At 42.3% G+C, this 23,651-nt stretch overlaps 1 protein-coding gene across 1 annotated transcript in view; it reads left to right on the top strand.

Moving 5' to 3' along the window:
- The first annotated feature begins 394 nt into the window (after nt 1–394).
- Nucleotides 395–23,651, top strand: part of PTN (pleiotrophin) — a 76,264-nt gene continuing 53,007 nt past the window's right edge. The window contains exon 1 of the mRNA XM_066183834.1: nt 395–650. The gene's annotated coding sequence lies outside the window, so the exon portion shown is untranslated. The remainder of the gene's footprint in view (nt 651–23,651) is intronic.

Raw genomic sequence — 23,651 nt, forward strand, 5'->3', positions numbered from 1 at the left:
TCTCTAAACTCTGACAGCCAAGGGCAAAAGCAGCGGTGGCCGTTTGTACCTGCAAAGGCAGCTGAAGCCCCGCACCGGCCGGGCTGTAGGGCGAGGTGCCTCTCCCTCTGCCTGGCAGATGAAGGGGAGGGCGAGTCGCCTGGGCTAACAAACCCGGCAGGGACTCTCGGGCAGCCCGGCTGCAACAGCCGCTCAGCGTGCTCTCCCCGGTGCGCTCCTCCCGGCGGAGCGGAGCGGAGCGGAGCCGTCCCGCCCCCGCGCCCGCCCAGCCCGGCCCAGCCCAGCCCCGCGGCGGGGGCGAGGCTGCCCCGCGGCTGACCCGCCCGGCGGGCGCGGCCCCTCCGCATCACACGAGGGGGCAGCGCGGCCGCTCGCTCTGCCCCGGCGCCCGCCTGCCTTCCCTCCTCTCGCCGCCTCGCCGCAGCCCGGGCTCCGCCGAGTCAAAGCGCGGATCAGGTTCCCTGCCTCCAGTATAAAAATCTCGGCGAGAGAGCTCCGGCGGGAGACAGAGTCGGGCGTGAGGCGTCGGCCGGCGAGCCCGTCCGTGGGGAAGCGCAGGGACGCGCGGCGGCAGAACCAGCCGCTGCTCACCGGGGACGGTCGCGGCTCGCCCCTTTTGGCTGCGGGAGAAGAGCTTTTTGCCGCTCGAAGTAAGTCCGAGGCAGCGGCGGGGACTCCCGGGGTCTGCCCGTGGGAAGGTGTCTTCAGCTCTTGTTTCCCCGGGGCAGAATGGGAAGCGCTTCCCTTCGTCCCTGCCGCGGCTCCGGGACACTTGTCTCGGCAGGACTCCGCAGAGGGTGGCCGGCCAGAGGGGCCGTGGGTCTGGGTGGGAGCAGAGCTGTACCTGAGGGGGACACCTGAGCCCCCGGAGACACCTGGCCGAGGCGCAGGCGGGGGCTGAGGTCTGGGAGTGCCCAGGAGCAGGAACGCGACCGCGCTTTGCCGGGCGGGGAGCGCTGCCGCGGTGCTTCGGTCCCTGGGAGCGTTTAAATGCCACTGCAGGGTGACAGGGACAGGGGTGGTGGTGGGTGACGTGACCCGGCGGGGAAGGGTGGCAGCAGCGTGCGGGCAGGTCCGTTCCGGGAGGACAAAAGGGCAGCGGAGCGGCAAACCCCCTGCGGGTCCCAGTTACCCTGAGCCGGGAATGTCCCGGCTGAGACTCGGGAGTTTAAACTGGACCTTCAGACCGAGCGCTTCGGCTGATATTTTTCTTGGGACTTTGCCTTCTTATCCCTAGTTTGCTTTTGGTGAAACAACTATATCTAGCAAGTGCTGATAGATCTATCTAAAACTGCCGTCGTTAGTTTGTGTCTTCTTCCTCGGGAGGAATGGACTGGGGGAAAATCTGAGTTAACAATGGTGAAAACACAGTTTCCTCTTTGTTGAACTTACATGTTGTTCTGCAAGTGTTTCCTGGTCTCCAACCTCGGTGCTTCTAGCTCCTTACCCTCCTTTCTTCTCTCCTTTTTAAAAGTACAGCTTTTCGTAGGGGAGAGGTAGTCTTCATTCTGTGGGGGCTTCTCTGCTCTTTTGCATCTTCCACTTGGCTGTCGCACCTCTCTTCCACGCTGCCAGTGGCTTTGCCTTGGTGTTACCTGCGCTTTAACTTAGTGGTACCGTCGGGAGCTGGCTTCTAGGATGTACACCTGAGAGACTGGTTGGGTCTTGGGAGCACTGGGGAAGTCTTTGTGGCAGGAGTTAAATCTTTCTCTGTGTGAAAATGCAGCCATGGATAGTGGTGTTTTAACTCGATCCTGTTTGCAACTGTATTATGGTAGAGGAGCATTTTATCTGTGGCTCATCAGTTCTTGAGTTGATGTCCTTTCCTTGTTTTCCCTTTGGGCACTGATTTTCTTTAGCTTTTAGTGAAGCTCAACTTTTTGAACAAGAAATAGAGTGTGTGCAACTGACTGTATTAGGGAGAAGGAGGGAAGGGATGGAGAGAGAAAGAAAGTAAAAGTTGTTACAAAGAAATACGTGGAGCTTTTTGTGTTCTGAGCAGTGTTCTTGAGCTGATTACAAAACAGATTTAATGTTTCTGTGTGTTTGTTTTGTTTCATTTGTTTCGGTTTCCTCCCTGCGAAGGAATAAGAATTAAAAAACAAACAAACAAACTGAACTTTTGATCATGAGAAATAGTTTGAAGGCAAACTATTTTGTTTGTGACAAAATTTGTTAATTTGCTGTAGGAAAGAAAATTTGGAAGTGCACGGAGAGGGTACTTCATTGACTAAAAAAAATCCCCAATTCCCCTAACTGACTCCGAAAAGCAGCAAAACCAATTTCTACTGCAAAATTTAGCGACTTTTGCTAAAGAGAGGGAAAGTGGAGATTTAATATACTCCTGTCTCCAGGCTAAGATACACTCTTCAGTGATTTTTTTTTTTTTAATGTACGAAGCTTTGGGTGAAAATGAAGGACAGAAACTCACAGACTTTATTCCCGAGCCAGCTCTTGGGTGGGGAAAAAGAGGAGCCAGCAACAAATCTTTCCTTTACAAATGGTAAATATTAATTTATAGTGTAGAAGTGGCCTAAGGAAAAAAAAAAAAACAGTTTTTTTGCAATTATCCAGATGTCTATCCCCAGTTATTTGAGATGCACTCTGTGGCTGATGCATCCTTGCCAGCAGAAGGTTTGTCTTACTATAGGATTACAAAACATAGTGCTGCTATCCCAGTACCATATGCCTGACACTGGGGACACTTTGGAGGCTTATCTTACTCCTGACACAGCTGTACTGATGGATGTTTTGTGTAGATTAATCTTTCTGCCACGAATGTGAATATTATTACTTAGTGAACTTCCAGCAGTTGTGGCTTTGGCAAGGTACTTCCTTGACATGTCCTCTGTTTCTTCTTGATCATTCTGGGAGTGGTTGTTCCCGAGTCCTTAGATAACAATTAAAAATAATTCTTTACAAGAGCTCTGAAATGCACTCATTTAACTCATACTGTTTTTTTTTTTCTGTGTGTGTGTTTGTGTGTGTTGGTTTTTTTTTTTTTTTTTTGTCAAGGAAAATACAATTTATCTAGTGTTATGGTATAACAAGTGTTTTAGTGTAAGACTAGGGCATTAGGGATGGAGCTGGCATGGCTCATTGCTTCTGCTCTGTTCAGGCCCCCTCATTACCTACATTCCCAACTGTGGTGTTTTCTGTGGGAATTGGTCTTTAACAATGTATGCTTTGCTTCGATATTTACAACCTCTTGCTGATCAGTGTATCAAAAGCATTTTCATTTAGAGGATGCATTTCAGGACTTTAATTGAGGAAATCTCTTTGTCCCAAGGCTCCATAATAAACCACACAAAATGCTGTCTTTGAACGAACTAGGTCACTGTAACGCGTGCACACATAGAGTGATTCTCATCTGCTTAGGGTAGCCGACACTCGCTTGAGCCATATCCCTGGTGAGCTTGTCCCTGATTTATCCTTCTTGGACTGGCTTGTTCACAGGGAGCTTATGCTGAAAATTCGCTGCTGGAGGTCATTCTCCATTCTTGGCATCTCTGGCAGCCTTAAGCTTAAATTGCAGCCTCATTTTCTATCCAATCAATACCACTCTTATGTCGCTGAGTTTCCATGGTGCCCCCAATCTTCTGTCTACATATTGATGTCTGACAGCAGGAATAGCATTCTGTGTCGCTATATATACTTACTAGACCTGTCAAAACTATTTAGGGTCTGTCGCACTAATTTATATCCATATCCTGATATTATTTGTATCTGTTGAGCTTTGACTGATGGAACTTGCTGCACTAAGGAATCGGCCCCAACAATGCACTCCAGGGATGGCTCAAGGGATGGATGTTTTGAGAATGGGGAAAAAGACCCTCTTCTAGAGTAGCTGGGGGTAGTCTAGAATCCTTTGAGCACAATAGAGTCATTTTGAAAACACCCAAGTCTCAATGGCTCCAAGTTAATGCTTTGGAAATCATTCTTCATTGTGCTGCTCTGAATGCACAGAGGGTCCTCTCCAATGGAGCCGTGGAGGGGAAAATAGAAAAGTGGGCATTGTCAAGTGCTCAATGTGTATTTGAGGGCAGTTCAGGGAAATTTGAGTCAGTTGTCTGACATCAATTTCTCCTGCAGAAGCACTGTGGAAAAATGGAATTAGGGGAGCCAGCAATGTCTTCTGTAATGTGGATGTTTTTGTTTTACTACAATAACCCACAGAGCAGAGTGGTTGTGTAAGAAATGGTATGGCGGCGTCTCTGTGGACTGACACAGCAGCAGTGAAACTAGATGAGAAAAGGCACATCTTCTGTGTATCACTAAATTTCGGGGCACTGACTACTTGTTACTTCTGTAAGCAGTATTAGGCACTAAATAAAGATCATATCAATTTTTTAAAAATTTAAATATGCTTTGCAAACTGTTGATTTTAGGTTTAACAGAAGCAGTCATCAGCTGAAGAGCTCTTTAATCCCACTACCTTTAACATGAACTCGATCCAGCCCATGAAACAAGAGCTGGCAGTCAGTATGGAATTTGCTTCTTAATATTTCTCTTGTTCTGAGTTGCCAGAAGAACTGGTCTTGTGATGCCAAGTTTGTCAATACTTTTCAGACTCTCTTCAGGCTCCTACAGTTTTTTTTCCCTGGTGAAAAGTTGAACCTTGAAGACTTAAAAGGACCTGTTGCAGGTGGTGGTATTAAAGTAGTTCTGTTTGTTTCAGCAGTGTTTCACCTTACCATGGTAGAAAGGACTTCACCTAACTAGACACCTTCTTGGCCAGTATGTCTCACCTTCTTTTATTCCAAGGAACAGAATCACTGTGCCATTTAAAATATCTGGCTCTACCTTCTGCAGCGGCATCGTGATAATTTTCTTATTTCTTAACTTTTTTATTTCCTTCCTTGTCTATATGTGTGGGAGTGACTTCTGGAAAACTGTAGTCGTCTTGCAGACTGCTTTTTCGTGTCTTTCAGAAGGAAGATTGAGAGAACACAGCTGTAGGCAGTTTGATGGGAGATGAGAAGGGGGAATGGGAATGTAATAAAGAGTGAACTGTATTACTGATAAAGCCAGGGGATTTTCACCCTCACCATCCCTCCACTCCAAAGAGCCCTTCCTTGCCTCCCCAGAATGGCACATTCTGGTTTTAATGGGGGTGACCTCTGGAGGTGAGGAGTTGACCTAACTATATCTGAGGAAAATCCAGTTCCATTAATCAAGAAAAATGTATTAATGTGTTATTTTGGGCCTTAGGAGCACGTTGCTTGGCAAGTGCCACTGATTGCATGGCTACTGCAACAGAGGGGTAAAGAGCAGAAGAGCATTACAGGAGCTGGTGTTTTCTGATAAAAAAAGTCTTTGAAAAGAAACAGTGCTTCAGGCTCCTGCACATTGCCATTTAGTAAACTGCAAAGTTCAGTTTTAAACTGGGCCTTTCTGATCTGAGGCCTGCCAACACTGTTTTAGAGCTCATTAAATGTTTCACGAGAGCATTATAAAAATCTTCCTTCCTCATTAGTTTCTACACAGTTTCAGCATAGCTTGGACCTTGTAAACATCCCCTATTTAGTTGTGGATGAAACCATCATCAAATGACTGTGGGGAGGGATAAGAAAGAGGAGAAATTCTCTAATACCCCAGTCTAAATCCTTATTTTGACACTGGCCTACAGGTAGCTAACCACATATATGAAACAGAATTTTTGCCATCTTCAAACAGTATTTTTGGAGTAATTCCCTATCTGTACAAAAACTCTCCTCTCAAGGGTAAAACCAGATAGAACAATTGGGAGGGAAGACAAGACAGGATGGGCTTGTCTCATCTACAAAGCCTCATCTACACATCTGGGCTGATGCTCAGGTGTTTGAGGGAGGCTGGTCCAGCTGAGTGGAGACAGGCACAGGACTATGAGGTGGAAGTAGTGTTTCTTAGGCTGGAGTGCAAAGTTTGTCTTTCTCATCTGAGCTCATTAAGGCACAGAGACAACTTTACTGTTGACTTCATCATCTGACTTTGCTAATTGCATCTACCTGTTGCTTTTTCTTTCCCTAGCGATTAGCAAGGTAAAAAACCCAGATAATTTGACTCCATGGATACATAGGATTTCCTTGTGCATTGACACGAACAGTAAATATATGTGTATCTGTGGAAGCCAGAGCATCCCTGCACAGAAATAACTGAACTGACTTCTCAGATTCAGTTCCAGTGGGTATCAGGCACAAAACCTGTTGGTTTTTTGGTTTGGTTTTTTTTTTTTTTTTCCCCTCTCTCCCTCTCCTCAGAGCCATGCAAGTGTTGGCATTAGTTTCATAACCAACTAAAGATGATATGGCTCTTGCATTTAAGGCTTCCTTGTTTCTGCTGGATCACTAGAACAACAGATTCATTTATGTATGTATTTATTTTTTAGCTCTACTCCTCACACATCATATATCTCGAAGTGCAAAGGAGCCTTAGTAGTGCAATGCAAATGTATGCATCCATCTGTAGCCAACAACAGAAGGCTCACAGTCTGTAGCATCTTTTCCTCTGTGATAGGAGCATCCAAAATGTGCTCAATACATAGTGTAAGAGTATTTGTTGTATCAAAAAACTTTGTTTTTAAAGATAACTATTTTAGATGTTCTGTAATCTCTTTTTACCTTTTTTTTTTTTTTTTTAGCAGGTTTATGGCATGTGAGCAACAGTGGGAGGAGTGACATTGTCTCAAAATGCCCATTTTAACATTTCAGTAATGCTCATTTAGGCACTTTGTCAGGTGGTAAGAGATGAATCTCTTATGAAAAATCTATTGTCTTTGAAAGTAAGATAGGAAGCGATTTAGAAAGAGCCTTGGTAGAAAGATGGCAGTTCTGATGTAGTGGTGTCTGTGCAACGGTGCAAAGTCACAGCATGCCTTCAGACAACCAAGCTTCTTCCATTTCAATATTTAGTTCTTTTTTAGCTCACTGGAAATCATATTCTTTCTGTCTAGCAGAGATTAATATTTAACCAGGCACACATCCTCCAAACATTATTCAGGCAAAGTTGATGCTGCAGCAAGAGCTTCATCAGAATAAGGAATATATAATTCAGTCCGAGATGTAGAAAGAGTATCCCCTCCCTTGTTTTGGCAACAAATTCTTCAAAATAAGACACAAATGCACTATAATGCTGCTAAATGGTTGTGACTCTTCTTGTGCTTCCTGCAGCAAACTCTCATTACTTTCATTGAAAGTGCCTTTGGAGTGAAGCATCTTTTAGTAAATTAAAGAAAATAGATTGTTCTGATATTCTGCCTTAAATCTGATAGAAAACCACTTTGTTCCTTTAGTTTGAACAATAAAAATTACATATTTAAAAGTAGCCTCCTCACCCTTTCACATTAAACACAAATTGAGGGTGTTTCACCTGGAAAACCAGTCTTTTACTGTAGGGATTTAGCTTGCTTTTTGGTGCTGAAAAGCCCCTGAGATGCCGTGGTTGCTTCCCAACAGCTTGTGCCACCTGAGTGCCTGGTTGTTTGCTTGGATTGCTGCCTTCCCAGAGGCCAGAAAGATGTTTTCCTTTGTGTAAGAGTCACTTGCTTTTATTAGAAGCCTGTCTGGCGGCAGCTGATATGCAGTAAGGACGGGTGGATGGAAAAAATCTACTAGCCAACAGATAGGATTTTCAGCAGTCTTCCAAAAATGCTGCAAGCTTTGATTCAGGAACTTTGTGTCATTTCACTTACTAAATCCTCACTTTGCTAAGCTGTCCCTTCAGCCCATGTTTCTTGTCCGATTTGCGCGTTGTCAGACGCTTTTGCTAATCTCTGTAGTTGATGTTTGCTTAAGTGATTATTTGGCAGGAGTGTGTGAGCAGGCGTGTGTGTGTGATTGCTGCTGGCATGGCAGTTGGTATGATATGGCATTAGCATACTTGTTCCATGCTCTGGGCCTCCTCCTCTTCTGGGCTTATTTATGCAGCAGAAGGACAAAAAAACCCCCCAAAACCCACAAACCAAACCCAAGACCCCCACAAACCAAATCAGAAACCCATATGGGAGCTGGTTACGGTATTATGATCCTCTGGCCAGTTTGACCAGAGATCTGCAGAGTTCAGAGGAGCCACAAGGTTGCTCTCATTTTCCTTCTAGTACTAATCCCAAATAGACTGTCCAGCAGCAGAGGATTTGTAAAGAGCTGCAGCGATTATGAGCTGCCTAAGTAGGAATATCTGCATTGAATCTGGTCTTCGCTGTGCTTGCAGATACCATGGGAAACTATGGGGTGGTAATGAAGAACAGGCAAGCTCCTCTCCCTTCATGTTTGTTAGCTCAAGAGGCTGTCATTAAATGGGACATGGGTTTTAGTTTGTACTTTGGACTCACTGAGTGGTCTTTGGGATTATAGGTGTATATGTGTTTTAAGAGGTGTCGTTCTCTTCTTTCCACCTCTTCTAATTTGAGCTGTAATTTTTGCATGTCTTCCATTGTTGGAACATCTTTATGGGCTCTGAGTTACCTCACTGGGAACAGTGGGATTTACTTAGACAAAGTAAATGTACAAGTGTGTGTAAAATCTTTGCTTGGTCGTGCAAACTTCATTTATAAGTTTAACATAATTAAATGAAATGGAAGTAAAACTCTCTGATGACAGGGTATGTGTTCAGGTCCATGCCCTTTGTGAGAGGGTGGTATGAAAGCTCTTGTGAAAAGTTTTATAGCAATACATTCACCATGGGGCCTTTGACAGTTTCACGTGGCATTTTTCTGGACACCTGTTTAAGCATGAACTGCTCTTGTATTAATACTTTTTGTAAAGTCAAACTAATGATGAGCTGGGTTTCTCCCACACTTTCCAATGTAAACGTCTTCCATTAGTCCATGTTAATTTCCACACCTTTCCAAGGCAGAGTCTGGGCTGTGCATAACCCCTGGCCAAACCCACCCCTGAATGACAAGGTGGTGCTGTGAAGGTTCTGAGTTTATCCTGGGGGGAGGTGGAGGCTGCCATCTTCCTGCTGGGATCAACTCTTGGTATTGTCTCTGAAGGGAGAAATCTGCTGGGCTTAACGTCTGAAATATTTTGGAAAGTTGGCTGAAATCAGAAATATAGGACAGAGGGGAACATTTTCTCTCTCTGTTTGTAACTACCTGCAAAATTTCCTATGTTTTCATGATGGAAAAAAAAATACGAATTTCAAAAAGGGATGAGAATGGGAGGAGAAGTGTGTGAACATCCTGTTCTTGATCATAGTATGGATCCAAAAAAAGTTATTTTGAAGCTGCTTTCAAAAATATTTATAGGCACTTAAAGTATTTTGCAACTGAGTTAACATTTACAAGGACCTCTTCTTACTTGGTAGTACAGTGTCCTGCATGGTCCTGGCCTTTCTTTGGCAGCACCTCTGTACTGATTTTCCCAAAGGGTGAGAACTTTTGAGAATAATGGTAGGTTGAATAATGCCTCAGAAGAAAAAGACTTAAAAAATAGAGGTAGCATCTTAAAGCATCTACTTTTTTCATTTAATTGCTATGTACTATATTTTAGTTTGAATTATTTATGACTATGTCTAAAAGTCCTTTAAATAAGTGCCCCTCTTTCCTGTGCTAACCACAACCATAGGATGAGTGGGTATGGCAGGCATGTGTTTTTATAGAGGAAAAGAGAGAGAGGTGTAGAGACTTTGCCCTGACATCATGCTTTACACACACACCAAAAGCAAGTCTCTGCTTGGAGAAACTTTAAAAAATGTAGGGATGCATAGCGAAAATGTGTTAGATAACTTTAGACTTAGCAATTGTACAACATGTACTGTAAATGACAAGTTCACATCTTTATGCATTGACACTTTCAGCATGTGCAATAAGGCTCTGATTCCAGTTGGGATTTTACCAACTGAGATTTCTCAAGTAATTGTGGGTGGGAATTTCTTGTCTTATTTAAACTGCAACAAACAAAAAAAGTCAAAGCAGAAGTAGTCTGTGAAGTGTAAACTGTCTTAAGTCAAGAAAAATTGAGGTTGAAATATTTCGTCTAAGGCTTATTGAAATGGAAATTTTTGAGTTACTGAATCCGTGATTTCTGTTCCAGGTCAGTGGAATTCTAGTTTGAATCTGAACACCTCCAACACCTAATGGGCATTGAGAGAATGGAAACAAGAACTTAGCCTACATATGAGATAGGCACATTGGCTACAGTAAACTCTTTGTGATACCCTGTGATGTCCAGCTCATGCTCTTCATTAGGGCATTTTTATGATCATGATGTCTCAGAAATAAGTGCTGTAGGATACAGCAGTGGGCAATGAGGAGCATTTTCTCAAGTTTATCCCCTTCTGATCCATTTAAAATTTTCTTCAAAGCATACCTTTAAGAATTAAAATCTAAGTGTCGTATTGGTAAACATTTTAAAGAGTTGTGATAATTATAAATTATTATAAAATTGTCTATTTACAAAATAATTGCAAACAGTTGAATTAATTTGTAATTGTTATTTACAATTATTACTATTATTGTAGCATTGAACAAAAAATAGAAAATTTATTTCATTTTCCCCCAAAAACTTGTGCATGTCCTTTTCAATTGCTTCACAGAATATGGTGTTTTGAATCTTTTTTTCTTTTTCTTTTTTTTATCCCTGTATAATCATAACTTCTGTTGCAAAAAGGGTTTTAGCGTTTGATCAGTGCCCTTAGCACTAGAGAATAAGCTTGGTTTTCACTGCCTGATGCGAAGTGTGATTGATATGAAATGGAAAGGATATTTTTTAAATCTCATTTATATCTGTCTTCTATTCCTTCAGGTTTTAAAAATATAGTCTAGGCCTAAAAACTTTATGGACTAGGAGAACTTCCAAGCTGCAACTGCTGATCCCAGGTGAACTCTGGTTTCCTTGCTCATATTCCTGTATGGTCCCAGCTTTGTTGCATTGCAGAGCTAAACCAGTGAAGGCAGAAAGTGTTTCTGTAGCAGCAGCTGGGTCAGTCTGTGAATTGGGCCTAGCTTTTCCCAAGGCATGGACCACTCTCTTCAGTCCAATTGTAAAAGATGTGAAGGTGGATGGAAGAGTATGGCTTGAGTTCTGTAAAACCAGGCGAATGTGGGTTTCTTAAAACTCTTTGCGAATAGTGTTCATCTTCCTTAGCTTTAAATGTCGACAGATCTGGAAGGGGTTTCCCCCCTAGGCAGATAAGCCACAAGCAATCTGTTTTGATTTTGAAGATGTCCTTTCATTACTCTGAGTAGCTGAGGTTTCCTGAATCTTAATTTTGAATTCATGTGTCTATAATGTCCTTATTTTAACAACCTCAACTTGTCTTTGCTTTAACCTGTCTTCTATTTAAATGGTGCAGTAGGTCACCTTTTATAAATATTACACATTCTCTCATGTTTCTCATTTTCAGTAGCCTTTTACAGCCCCATGCCTAATTCTAAATCAACAGAATATTTCAGTTTCTTTATTTCTACGTGTGCTCACGATTCATGCCCTTATTCTAGCAATCACATTTAGTTGAAATTTAACCTGGAATTCTGTAATTTTAATTTTCACAGTCAAACTTTTTTTCATATTACAGTTCACAATTTTAGAGTGCTGTTCCAAAGTTTTTGTCTACTCTAAAATGATTCTTTTGCTAAGCACAGGGATGTGACATCATTGGTCTCTAGAATTTTTTTTTTTGATGTCTAGAAGTTAGGTCAGTGTAGTCACTAGTCACTGCAGTGTTAGTCACTAGTGTATACTGGTATGGAAGCAGATAAATATAAATTTGTGTAGTTGTTGTCATTTTTTTCCCATTAGACCTCAACATGTCTGTGAATGTGAATTTTATCTGGTATTTGTGTTGTCCAGTTGCCTGGATAGAACAAGGACCCCCATACTGGTGATTAAGGTCACATTATATGGGCAGAGTGTTTTGTGGCCTTGCTTTCCATTCTTTTTTTCAGATGCTTCACTAACGCCTTCTGCAACACTGGTCCTAGGCAGGACTTCAGGTGCTAAAAATCTCCCTTTGACACACAAAAAAATATTGTTCTTATCCTGGGAGTCTCTGTTCCTTGGCTAATACTGAAAGAAGGACAGGACCTTTCCTCTTGTCCCAAGATGACAAAGCTCTCCCAACAATTTCAAAGTTTTTGAAAATCTGAACAATTTACATCTAGTGAAAAATAGCCAGGATATGTTTTTAAAACCTCTTTGTAGGTTCGCGAGGGGTGATTTATCATTGTGAAAAATGTGCTTTTTTAGACTTCTCTAGTTTGTGGGGCTCCTATTTCAGCTGGTTTACACTTGCCTTTAACTGACTTTTCTCAGCTATGGAAATCCAGTTCAGTGCAATCAAATTTCTCAAGTAGTTCCTTTTTTTTTTCATTTGCTGTATTTTATTTCCCCTAACTCTGTCTGGCAGTTCTACCTCAAGTTCTTTACTTGTATAACCCTGGGGCATGCATCTCCCTCCCCTGCTCTGAAGTGAAAACTGAAGCAGGGGGGCCATTTAACTTCTGTGCAATCTCCTTCTGCCCTCACTGACTCTGATCAGGGGAGTCTGCAGGACCCAGTGGCTCCTCTGGAGTTCCAGTCTCCCGTGTGCTTCAGGAATGCCTTATTACTTGTCACTATGCATTTGCTTGCTTGTTCTTCAGCCTTGCTCTTGGACCTCCTAATCTCCATTTTACATTTCACCTGCCAAAGTTGTTCTCTCCTATTAGTTTCACTTGGACTGCATTTCCATTTTCTTTCTCTTAAAGATATCCTTTGAGTGAATAAATTCTTAAACTGCATTTGCGAAGTAATTTTGTTTTCTTTTATTTCTGACTGACCAGAAGTATCATCATTGATTGCACTTTGGCATCATTTCAGAATATCTGTGCTCATATTTGGCATGCTTTTTGAAAGGACAGCTCTCAGGGAACAGAAAGAAGCAACTCCCAGTTTCTGTGATTTTTAAAGTCTGGTTCTCTTAGCACTGATAATGACCTCCCAGTCATACACCATAATCAGGTGGTAACTGTGGTATGAAAGTTTCAAATGACTGTGAGAGAATTCTATGTTTGCATCCTGTGGAAATGTATCTGAACTGTCACAGTCCTCACTTTAGAAATAAGTCTAGAAGCAGCCCTAATTCCTTAATCAATTCTTTTTCATTGTTTGGGACTTACTCATTGTGGATTTTCCTTCTACAATCTTCAAACTAACTGCCACCATGTGATTACACTGACAAGAAATAATTTATAAAAATTATCATACTTTGACCTTTATAGAAAATGGTAATGATGTCATTTGTTCACCAACTATTTCACATTGATTAGCCCTGGTCTGAATTAGAGGCTTGGATATTGTCATCCTCAAAACTGTAGCTCAAAATTTCTAATTGGAAACTCTCACCTACTGCCCCTCCCTGCAAGGAAAGCTTGAAAAGTCTTATTTGTCCTTCTGACTTCTTCCTCCTTAGGTGGTTTGAGTGCAATATTGTATGTTTTTGCCTTTTAGAAGAATTCCCTCTAAGCATTTTAGTTAAAAGCCTGGTCCGAAGTATCTGAAGGTCCACCAAAGTAGCTAAATATATATGTAAAAGTAAATGTATATATGTATATAGGCTCATTGTGATTTAGATTGGCTGTATAACGATTTTTGTGCCCCTGCCATGTTGGGGAGGTTGTTTGTTTATTTGTTTGGGGTTTTTTAATTAACACTTGGGCAAACTATGCTCCAGGAAGCTGTTTGTGTTATTAGAAATGCGAGCTAGTTACACCCATGTGCATCTAATTTGTTGCCCTATTGCTTTTCACCTGTGGTAAATGGATAATTGTTTGAAAATAAATATGCTGTCAGAAGTGAAATATCCTGTGCAAGCTACCCATTTTCCCCTAAGTCTGATGGTGTTCAGTTTATCTGATGCTGACTTAGTCTCCATGCATCTCACAGAAAATTAATTTATTATTAACTTCTCATAGTAACGCACTTCTAAAATGTCTTTCATTTAACTCCTAGAAACATTTATATTTTTTTGCAAAATTGAGTCCCCCCGCTTTTTTCCCTTTCTGATTCCTATTATTGAAAATCAAGTCTTAGTAAATTGAGGTTGTGGGTACTTTAATGTTACTACCTTTTAAGAGTGGAATCCCAAAGCAAGTCTTTTTTGAAAGAGAGGAAGCTTTTGTTTCAGTCTTCATTTTGGAGCTATCCTACATGCGCAGCAGTGGTGGGGAGGGCAGGGCTTGGACATCTACCCTGTGCTTGTTCCTCAGCAGAAAGTCATGTGCAACCCTTTCCCCAGGTTGCATTCCTGTGCACAGATGGAGTGAGAGAGATGGGACAGTAGTGTCTTATCACTAGCTGATGTCACAACAAGCAGTCTCGAAACATCTCTATGCAATTTTTTTTTCTATTTTGATGCATGCCAGCATCTTTTTAGTAGAAGAAAATCAACTTATGCAAACATATGCCAAGAGCAGGAAGGGAAGACTATTTGATCAGGAAGTATGAAATGGTCTTGTCTTAAACAGTTGGTTTTCTTTCTTTGTGCTACTGGAACAAGATTTATAACAGTGATTAGTAAGCACAAAGGTCACCAAAACCATTTTACATTCCTATCTTTAGAGAAAAGCATCTGTAAAGGAAAATGTGATGGGGAAAGAGGAAATTGTGAGCCTGAGCTAGGCAGCACCGACATGTTCTTTCTTTTTAGCAAACTGGTGTGTGCAAGTTAGGTGCACTGCCACTTGTCAGCCCTGCCTCAGCATTTCCATATAAGCCTGTTAACTGGATTGGGCTGGGCTTAAGAAAGAGCTCATTCCTAATCTTGATGAGCTCAAGTGGCTTTTATGGAGGGTGCTGTGCATGGGCACAAGGGCTTAGTGTTCCTTGTCATCATGTGAGTCACTAAATGTGTTACAGGTTTTGCTGTGACACACACAGCACCAGGAGTGACAGAAGCCAACTGAGGTTGCAGATAACCTCCTGCTTCTAAAGGTGGAACTTTTAGAATATTTGCCTACCATGCCTCTGAGTGTGGCAAATGAAGGGGTGACAACAAGTGGCTTTTATTTAAGGTCAATCATTGGAACTTGGTGGAACTTGAGAGAAAACATGCCTGGTTTGAATGGTGGTCCACTGTACAAAAGCTTTGGAAATGAAATAGCCTGACATTTCTTAATAGCACACCTGTGTTTGACATCCAGCTGCTAATGCCACTGCACTGAGCTGCATGGGTAGAGGATTTGTGGGGAAGAGAGGAATTTAAGTGTGCTGATCAGAGTTCAGTGGAAATGTTTTTGTCATATGACAGGTAGAAACAGGGACTGTTAGCCTCCTGAGACTGGAGTGAGCCTTCAGCTTGGTCTGGTGGGATTGGTCTATGGGATTTTGTGTCCCTGTTAAAACAGCAGTAGTGTGTTCTCTGCTGCTCTGGTGTTCACCGCAGCTCACACAGCATCCATGACATTGTCTTATGGTGTGCTTTTCCATGTGTGTGGTCTGCAGGCTTCCAGCAGCTCTGTGAGGTCTCAGTGAAACCCACCACTGATCCCATTCTCCTGCCTCTCAGTGTGCATGGTGGAGCACACAGCATGTGTGTATGACAGACAAAACACAGCAGCCAAGGTTGGGAGAAGTCAAAATGGTCTGGATAAATCAATTTCTCTGCAATTGAGAGCTTTTCATAGTGAAATGGAGCACACTGTCCTTTGGGGTTAATAAAATGCGCACATACAAAATTTGGAAGTGTATAGTAGCAGGAGGTAGTCTGAGAGCAGTTCCTGTTTGCTGCCAAGAATACTGAATATTCATCTTTTAACCCAGTCATTCCAGGACAGCTGAGCTCTAACTGTGGTCTGTGTGTGTTGTTTGGTGCTCTGGGACTAACCTAGTTACTGTGTGCTTTCAGTTATGACACATTTTGGTGTGAGAATTTCCAAGTGAAAATTGGGTGTAGTGGCTAAAATACGCTTGACCCCATTTGGTGCAACTTCAGCATCTGCCTCTTCAGAGGCTGGGTTGGCTGGGGAGGCTCCTGAAGAGGCAGAAACCTCTCAAAACTTTTGACTTTGTGATTCCTGGAACATCTACCATAGCTGTAAAGACAGATGAAGATGGTGTCCAAGACAGGACCAAAGGGATTGATTGCAGGATGCTCTTAACCTGAGGAGAGGACTTTGATGTGCTATGGGAAGCCTAGACAGGTCATGCTGGGAAGCTTCCAGGCCTAACACTGATTGGAAAACAAGCTGCATTGTCGTGCTCTTAGACCCTTTTTCCAGGGTCAGGCTTGGGACAGCTGTTGAGATGGTGTGGCTCGCACACTGTGAGGAGCAGTGGATGCTGCAGGTACTGATTACGGAATGGTGTGAGTACAGGGACACCAAGGACTGCAGCAGAAATGCATCCTTCTTTTTTTTTCATCCTTGTGGCTAGAACAGGACTGTGAATACAGAGGAAGTGCTGTAGGGTAAGAAATGGTTTTATGGAAGACCAGGGCAAGAGAAATGAAATGATGAAGTGTAAAATGCTTTGGCACAGTCGTGTGTTGGAAGATGACATTGCACTTGTCTGCAGTAAACTTGGTGTAGTTAATAGTATTTAATGCTATTATTTGTTACTATTTGTTTTTTTGAGGTTTTCTTTTCCTCTCTTTTATGCAATGTATTTACCACATAAAGGAAAACAAAATGTTATTCATGTAGGTAGTACCTTCCAGGGAGCTGGGAGGAGTCCAGAGCAGTTTGCAGTTGACACAGATTTATTTATTCCTGGATGAAAAATCTGTTCCTGGGATGCTGTGGGACAATCCCCAAGCAGGCATGTGGTTGGGCTTTCATAAAATTCCAGCTTCTTGTGTCATACTCTCCATTCAAAAGATTTCAGGACATTTTTAAAAGCTGGTCATGATCTGCGATCTTGTATGATAGTTCTCTCCCATTCTCTTTGCTATCCTCACTACTTTTAATTTGCAGTGCTTGAGCCTTGAGGAGAAATTCCATCACACATTGTGTGGAGTCTCTGGATCTTTTACCGGATACAGAGTTCAGGCTTTCTCTTGCTCTTCATTGGGAAAAAGGAGAGAAAAAAAAAATCTGTTGCTGAATACATATTGGGTTAAAAAGACAAGAGATGAAATAAATACACCTTATGGTCCCTTGGATGTAAGGACAAATGGGTGTAATATCAGACTGCAGGGGAGATCAAAGGCAGAGCTCCTTCAAAGAGTTCCTTCTCCAGGCACGAGCTGGCTGGCCTGATGGCAGAAAGTTTGCAGACTCTTTGAGGAGTTTGATGTTATGGTGCTCCTCAGAAGCCTGGGTGTTAAATAGCATCCCTTCCCCATTTCCCAGTGGCACGGCTGCGTAAGATAAAAGCTTCAGTAAACTCCAGGACCTTGGATCGCTCTTGCAAAATCCAGCCAGCCATTGTGAGTGTGGTTAATTCACACCGTCGCCACAGAAGACAAAATGGATCTTTGAAACAAATGTGGTGGTGGGGGTAAACCCATCAATCATGTGAATGCTGCTTTACAGTAATTCACCACTGCAGCTTTTCTCTCGAGCGAGGGCTGGCCGAGCCCGATCAATCCCTTGGCTCTCAAATAGGTCTCAGCAGGCAGTTGCTTGCTCCTTGTGGGTTTGTGTGTACATGAAAGCCCACTTTATATTAACTCTGTGGAATAGTATTTTTCCCTCTCTCTAAACCCCTTAGCACTAATTCAGTGTAATTATACTCATTGAATACGGTACTGACAGGCCCACTCCCTCCCCCCTTTCCTGTCAGGATATTTGCCTAAAAATCGCTAGATGAAGAAAATCCAAAACAATGATGGGATTCTTTGTTTTGGCCTTCTGCATTAGTTTTTATTATTTTAATGTAACCCGATGGTCATACTTTCAAGTATTTTCTTTAAAGCTGAAGACTGAAAACACGCTTTAATTTTTTTTTTCTTTTAAAAATTAATGAAGAATTAGGCTTTAGTCTATAAGGAAAATGTTAAATATTGCAAAAGTCATTACTAACTGAGCACTGGAGTAATTATTAACAGTCTGAGGCTGCTGGGGACCTCTTTCTGCCTTTCTGGAAAGAGGGAAAGACGTCAGGAAAAGGCAGGGAGCCTTTCTCCACCTGTTCCTTTTGGTGTCTATGTCAGTGTCTTAGGGTTGGGTGACATTTTCCCTGTCGTGTTTCAATGCTGAAAATAATGATGCAAGTGGCTTAGCATAGAATATTTTAGTCCTTTCTATCTCCATATGTACGAATGAAACCTATGCAGTGGAAATATCGGGAAAGAAGTGATTAAAAAGGATTTTAGGGGGGTCACAGGAAGCAGGAATTGGCAGATGAGCTCTGAATGTAGTGCTGTGGAGAAAAGTTTAAAACCAAATTTTAGGTATATGCCTGAGAGGGCCAAACCAGGGTGATGATGGTGATGACAGGGATACTAGGATAAGGTATCCTGTGTTGGTATCAACATTTTCAAAAGATGCAAAGGAGGAAAAAGAAAGGAAAAGAAGAACTGTTCAGCAAACTAGTGCCCGGAGAAACTTTGCTCTGCGGCTTAAAGAGCTTAGTCCGCCTGACAAACTCAAGAAGAACAGATAACCACATTATAAATATCTCCTAGGGAAGAAAAATTACAAGTACTGAAGGCCTCTCTAACTTGCTGGGGAAAGCCATGGTAAGAAAAATTCAATTACAAACTAATTTACTATATTACAGTGTTGATGGTGGGAGGCAGGATGATAATTTCATAAAAGCTTTCCTTAGAAGGCAGTGGATCCCTCATCTTACAAACTGTAAGTGGCAAATGTGGAGTTGTGGATACCAGAAGATTGGTACAAGTAACTAACTTGGGGCTTTTGCATAAGGACATCCTTCTTGTCTTGATAGAAGAGTTTTTCTCAGCTTCTCAGAGGTGAAATGTGGGCAGGCCAGGGAAGCAGAACTTGTATTTTAAAAGATAGCAAATGTGTCCTGCTTTAGCAAGTAATTGAGTTCCCTTTTTAACTGTAATATGCAAATACTGTAATTTAGGTGCCAATTTGCTTCCTACAAAGGCTGTGACATGTTGCCAGTCACACCTCTTGTGTTGCCCTTTATCAAATCAATTTGTAACTTGGCTTCTGTAAACCTAGAGAAATAGTCAAACATCATGAGGAAAGCAGAGGGAACAAAGAAACATGCATCATAGAAACTAAGAGGGCTGTGTTAATGGAAGGTCATTAACCAGCAAAGTATAGAGTTGCTTACTCTTTCCTTTCTAAGCATATTTTTGTTGGTGGTGGGTTTTTTTTCTGTCATCTTTATGTTTTTCTCTCTTGCTTACCTTGTCTTTTTGGAATGCTAGCTAAGTGCATGCTTTCCTTTCTGATCAAGAGATATTTTCTTGACAGAAGACAGGCAGGTCACGCCCTTATTCCTGAAATCCAGGTCCTTAGGCACAAAAAGTCTCCATCCAAGCATTATCTTCCTCTCTTCAAGTCTTACCTATATGAAGCCTCTTAGAAAGGTGAGTCTGAATGAAGGGAAAACATGCATTTTTGAGATAGGTGGATTGTGTTTAGGTGGGGTGGAGGAGGTGTTAGCTTTATAGGCTTCCTTTGCTCCTGGAAGCACCACATGCTTTTCTGGTCGTGTGGATAAGCCATTTCTGTTTCCAGAATCAAGTAAATGCCGATTTTCCTCTCATTGAGAAGAACGAAGAAGCTTAGAAGCTTTGAACTCTAGTTCAATTTGAGCACTGGCTATAGCTGTAATAAATTGCTGGCTTTATTTAAGAAGATTCTGAAACATCAAATACCAAGCAGGATTTTTCCCAAATGGGAAAATTTGTTTGTTCCTCTCTCTGAGAATGTGGAAATGTGCCAGTTTTAAATTGGGTAATGCAACTTGGGTGGGGAGTACAGGGGGCAAGAAAGCAGAAGCTGTAAGCCTGTGATGTGGAAGGTGGTTATAGGCTACATCAGTTCCACAGAGCAGCCTTTGTTCTCGCTGTCCTGCTTTGTTTAACGCAAGGATCATTCTCCCCAGTGAGCATTAGGACCCATTACCTTTTGTTTTGTCTCTGTGATTAATTTTGCCAATTCTGATGATTGTGTTGACCTAATGGAACCATCTGGTGGTTCAACTTCAAAACTTTAGACTGAAAACTTTGGATAGAAGTGCCAGGATTGGGCCAGCCTGGGTTCTGTGGAGTGGCAAGAAAGTGATTCTGGATTTCTAGAGCTGATGAGATATTTATTCTCAAGCTGTATGCAGGTAACTCCCCCTGTTGCTACAAAAATGTTTTCAACAAGTTGTGTTGTTTAGGCCAAGGGATCTTAATTTTGAACTTTTTTTTTTGAGCAGTTGCCTAGGTAGCAAACTTTCTAGCACAAGACAGGACTTCTGTTTAAACAACACACAAAATAAGTGTTACCAGAGCCAGATAACTACAGATAGGCAGGCAGCTTGATGACATTAGAAGGGCAGCAATAGATACCGCAAACAGAGGCATATACATTATGAGCTATTCTGATTAACTCCTCTAATCCTTAAACAGACTTTACTGAACTGTGCCTGGTTGAATTGTTCTCTCGTGGGACACTGTATTTTGATTTGTGTTGCTGACACAGAAGAACCATCCGTGCTACCTTTTGAGTAATTGTGAGCTGCCAAGGCTGGGAGTTCAAAGCCTGGAGCACACTGAATTGGGGAAAGGCAGCCAGGAGCTGGTGCTCTTGATGAACAGATGGTGACCCAGAAAGCTGTCTGCTCAGCAGTAAGTACTTAATGACATGCAGGTGTCCTTCAGGTTTGGAGCACTGAAGTTTTAAAATTTACTGTAGGAAGTTTCTTTGAAGACCGAATGAGGCTTCCCACCTCTGTGGAGCCATTTGTGGCACAATTTGCTGCTTCCAAAATCTGTCTGTTTAACATAAACAGATGTGCAGCATAGAGCTGACCTAATCTGCCCTACAGCAGGAATTAAACATGGATCAACCAGAGATATCTTCATTCAAGACAATTCAAAGCCTTAGCCTGAGGCCACCAGAGAGAAGAACCATTTAGAGGGTAGCTCTTCACTAAAATATTGCTGATATCTGTTCTTAACAGTAACGCAAGTTATGCCAGAGCTGTGTGTTTGCTCTGTCTCTGTGGAATAGCATCATCCAGTTAACTTTTGTCATGCTTTGAATAAACAGTGATTTTTTAAGAACTAGTAAAATCTTTCCTAAGCAATGTCTTTCCATTTGCAAGCCAGCTTTGAACAGGCAAAGCTACATGGAGGCAGGGAGAGAGGAAGAAGTCTGTGGGTCAGAGGCCTGGGGAAGATGAAGCTAGATGTGAGGACATGAGGAGCATCACTGTTGGGTTTCTTGGTCCTTTCCCCCTCAGCTGTGTTGCAGTGCTCTCCCTTCTGTCCTCAGCCTATGAATCTGTAGCATTACTTGTATCTTTTCCATGTTGTCAGAGCTGCTTCTCATGAAGGACAAGGCACAGAGAGATAGCAGCAATTCTGCATTGTGCCTTCAGTGCTGGCATCCCTCTGTAGTGAGATGTGCCTCACTAGCTTCAATAGGCAATACCTGTGGTCTTAGCAAGCCTTTTTGTGTTTGGAGGGATTGACTCCCCAATAACAGGGGATGAAGGTGAAAACACCACCCCAACAGTAGGCATTGTGTAGGTAAAAAGGAGTAGTACCTGCGCCTTCATCCATTTTTGATAGATGTGTTTTGATAGCTGTGGAAGAGAAATTTGAAAACAATGGAATGCCAGTTTTCATTTCAGTTAATTTGCGTAAAAGCTGCCAATTTTGTTGTTCTTTGTTCAAAAAGAATATACTGCCTACCTCTTTGTGTGATTCCTAGGCTGTATATTGTATACGTACTGAAGTGAGTGTTTCTGCTTGTGTTCCCACCCTGAGGAATCCTCAGGGTAGCTCAGGCTGGGGCAGGGTGTGAGCCACCATGGAGGGTAATACAGATTAACCAAAAGCTGAAGCTTAAGTATGAGCTCTGGGTCTGAGCTGGCTGGCCAGCAGAGGTGCTAACGTCATTCCCAGGAAGCTTGGCTTGGCATCCAGTTCACTGAATTAGCACTGAATAAAGTTTAATGATTCCTGCCTCTCGGGTGATACCTTTTCACTCGAATGCTAAAAAAAAGGAATTAAATTGTGGCAAAAGGATTGGAGGAATGAAAGAGAATCATGCCTGATTAGCTTTAGGGAGGAGGAAAAAGAATCTCACGGTTCAGAATGGTAATGGCTCTGCAAGGGGCAGCTATCTCCTGGAGTTATCACTTAATCTCTAGGTAGGCTCTCTTCTGAGTCGTACTTAATGGGTAAGCTTTGGACTGGCCTTCACTGAAAAGGAGAACTGCATTATTATTTCTCTGTTGGGATAAGGCTGGAAGGCAGTCTTAGGTAAGAATTTGCCTCTTACTGAGATCTGGCCTTTACAGCTTTTCTCCCATAACCATCCCCAAGGGCCCTGCTGGCTTCTGCCTAATTTTTGGTATGCTTGGGATGAATTTTGACTGGTTACTCTGGGAAGTCATCAATTATATAAATATCCTAGTATAATCTATGACACTCTTATCTAATACCTTTGCAAAAGATTCTGGGTTTAGGGAATCGCTTGTCACAGCTTGTTGCCTTCCTTCTGTCCTGCTTATCTCTTTATCAAGTGGTGCAGGCAAATTAAGCTCTTTGGAGCTGCTGCATTTCAAACTTTCCTTTCTGTCCTTCTCCCTTTCTTTCTGTCACTGGCACCAGCCAGCTCCCTCAATTCTATAAGACAGCATGCAGTAGCACGTTTTCCTTCGTCTGACCTTGGATATGTGGTGTCATTTGACTGTGTTTTTAATTATTATTGTTTTACTGTGCATCTGTTTCAGATGCTCTGAGAAGAAGAAGCTCTTTGCAGTTGTAGTGAGGTTGCAAGGAATAGGGAAATTGAAGGAATGCACCAGAAAACTGGTGCTATGTCTGAGTGAATTAAGCTATTGCCTCTGAAGTGCTTTATTGCCTAGTGCTAAAAATTGCTTTGGTATTTGATTGATATCACACATGAAGACAAATCAAGCTATGTGATGCGGAGGTGATGGGGAGGAAAGGCAGGTGTATGCACTGGGAGAAAAATACTTCTCTCTAAAGCAGGAAATTTGCTGAATGAAATTTAAACACTAAAAAACCAGCTTTGTTTCTAATTATATTTTTTCATTTCCATGAGTGGTCCATCCTTAAGACTTTTGCTGACATTTCTTTTCAGGCATTTCTCCCTTCTCCCTTCGAATTTCTATCCTTTTCCTGGTATTTCTTTCCTAAGAAATTCTGTCTTGGGAAGGGGCTGAGGAAACCACCCCTGCTCCGCAAACTAGCATCTTTCTTGGTGGAAGCTGTAGTTTTTGCAAGTGAACTATGTTCCCTCACACCTCCTGTGCTTTTCTTTTTCAAATCACATAACTTCCTGCATGAGGTAACCTTTTCTATCTCAGGCTGTCTCTCTCCCTTGCTTGCTCTGCCTCTGGCTTGCTCTCTGGGTCCCTTGCTCAGTGATGAATGAGTTTCATTCATCTTTCTTTTGGGGGCTCTGTGAAAAGCTTTAGACTTTGCCTGCTCCCATTTTTTCGCTCAGCTATTCATTTCCATGGCAATGGAGAAAGGAGGGGGGTGGCAGAGTGGGTGGCAGTGGGGCCAGAGGTCAAGAGTGGCCACTTTCTGAATTAAAGCTTTGAATTCCATTAAAGGTGACACGTTGTAACCTGGAG

The sequence above is a fragment of the Chamaea fasciata genome, unplaced genomic scaffold, assembly GCF_029207755.1.
Source record: "Chamaea fasciata isolate MVZ Bird 193981 ecotype frontalis unplaced genomic scaffold, bChaFas1.0.hap1 SCAF_5, whole genome shotgun sequence".
Lineage (NCBI taxonomy): Eukaryota > Metazoa > Chordata > Aves > Passeriformes > Sylviidae > Chamaea > Chamaea fasciata.